Source organism: Anopheles nili, assembly GCF_943737925.1.
Source record: "Anopheles nili chromosome X unlocalized genomic scaffold, idAnoNiliSN_F5_01 X_unloc_22, whole genome shotgun sequence".
NCBI lineage: Eukaryota > Metazoa > Arthropoda > Insecta > Diptera > Culicidae > Anopheles > Anopheles nili.
Window position 1 is genome coordinate 10,001 of NW_026525481.1, and position 2,500 is coordinate 12,500.

Consider the following 2,500-nt stretch of genomic DNA (forward strand, 5'->3'; position numbering starts at 1 on the left):
GTGAAAATGTACCCCTAAACCTTGTACAGAGAGGACCCTTTCCGTAGAGCAAAATCCTGAAGGTCGGGGTCGCGCAAGGGTCGACATGGGTCGAGGTGGACTATCATGCGAAACCACTTTTTTCGGTCCCTACGGTGCCCCTAGATGATGAAAAGTACAATCCGAGGTTGATTACGAACACTTTTGTGCACCCCCTTCCGTAGAGCAAAATCCTGAAGGTCGGGGTTGCGCACAAGTCGACCCCCTTCCGTAGAGCAAAATCCTGAAGGTCGGGGTTGCGCACAAGTAGACCCCCTTCCGTAGAGCAAAATCCTGAAGGTCGGGGTCGCGCAAGGGTCGACATGGGTCGAGGTGGACTATCATGCGAAACCACTTTTTTCGGTCCCTACGGTGCCCCTAGATGATGAAAAGTACAATCCGAGGTTGATTACGAACACTTTTGTGCACCCCCTTCCGTAGAGCAAAATCCTGAAGGTCGGGGTTGCGCACAAGTAGACCCCCTTCCGTAGAGCAAAATCCTGAAGGTCGGGGTCGCGCAAGGGTCGACATGGGTCGAGGTGGACTATCATGCGAAACCACTTTTTTCGGTCCCTACGGTGCCCCTAGATGATGAAAAGTACAATCCGAGGTTGATTACGAACACTTTTGTGCACCCCCTTCCGTAGAGCAAAATCCTGAAGGTCGGGGTTGCGCACAAGTAGACCCCTTCCGTAGAGCAAAATCCTGAAGGTCGGGGTCGCGCAAGGGTCGACATGGGTCGAGGTGGACTATCATGCGAAACCACTTTTTTCGGTCCCTACGGTGCCCCTAGATGATGAAAAGTACAATCCGAGGTTGATTACGAACACTTTTGTGCACCCCCTTCCGTAGAGCAAAATCCTGAAGGTCGGGGTTGCGCACAAGTAGACCCCTTCCGTAGAGCAAAATCCTGAAGGTCGGGGTCGCGCAAGGGTCGACATGGGTCGAGGTGGACTATCATGCGAAACCACTTTTTTCGGTCCCTACGGTGCCCCTAGATGATGAAAAGTACAATCCGAGGTTGATTACGAACACTTTTGTGCACCCCCTTCCGTAGAGCAAAATCCTGAAGGTCGGGGTTGCGCACAAGTCGACCCCCTTCCGTAGAGCAAAATCCTGAAGGTCGGGGTCGCGCAAGGGTCGACATGGGTCGAGGTGGACTATCATGCGAAACCACTTTTTTCGGTCCCTACGGTGCCCCTAGATGATGAAAAGTACAATCCGAGGTTGATTACGAACACTTTTGTGCACCCCCTTCCGTAGAGCAAAATCCTGAAGGTCGGGGTTGCGCACAAGTAGACCCCCTTCCGTAGAGCAAAATCCTGAAGGTCGGGGTCGCGCAAGGGTCGACATGGGTCGAGGTGGACTATCATGCGAAACCACTTTTTTCGGTCCCTACGGTGCCCCTAGATGATGAAAAGTACAATCCGAGGTTGATTACGAACACTTTTGTGCACCCCCTTCCGTAGAGCAAAATCCTGAAGGTCGGGGTCGCACAAGTGTGCACCCCCTTCCGTAGAGCAAAATCCTGAAGGTCGGGGTCGCGCAAGGGTCGACATGGGTCGAGGTGGACTATCATGCGAAACCACTTTTTTCGGTCCCTACGGTGCCCCTAGATGATGAAAAGTACAATCCGAGGTTGATTACGAACACTTTTGTGCACCCCCTTCCGTAGAGCAAAATCCTGAAGGTCGGGGTCGCGCAAGGGTCGACATGGGTCGAGGTGGACTATCATGCGAAACCACTTTTTTCGGTCCCTACGGTGCCCCTAGATGATGAAAAGTACAATCCGAGGTTGATTACGAACACTTTTGTGCACCCCCAAAAATGGCCAAAATCCTGAAGGTCCGGGTTCTCGGGGCGCTCGAGGCCCTCTGACGTGCACGACAAACCGGTACCCACGCCGAGCTTCAGAATTTGGTCTCCAGAGACTAAGTCCCAACCGAAACTGGCAACCCACAAAAGTATACCAAGGAGTGGTCGGATCGAGTTACAGTGTTCGAGAGTATTGACGAGGATGGTTATACGCAACTTTTTGCTAAAGGTGTCCAAGACCGTCAGACCCTTACTTACGGAGATATAAGACACGTGCGTGGTTGCTCGTGCCGAGCTTCAGAAATGTTGCTCCAGAGACTAAGTCCCAGAAAACCTTCCGACCCCAAAAACTCCCAGAAGGAGGCGTCGGATCGTTTCGCGATATTCTAGTGAAATGTTCAGCTCGACGGAATGCAACTTTTACCTAAACGGGTCCAAGACCGTCAGACGCTTAGGTACGGAGATACGGGCATGGGTCGGTTTTCCCCATACAAAATACCCCATGGAAAACTGCAAAACCCAAAAACAGGTCGAAGGAGTGGTCGGATCGTTTCGTGGTGTTCTAGTGAAATGTTCCATTCGATAGGGCGCAACTTTTTGCTAAAGGTGTCCAAGACCGTCAGACACTTACTTACGGAGATATAAGACACGTGCGTGGTTGCTCGTG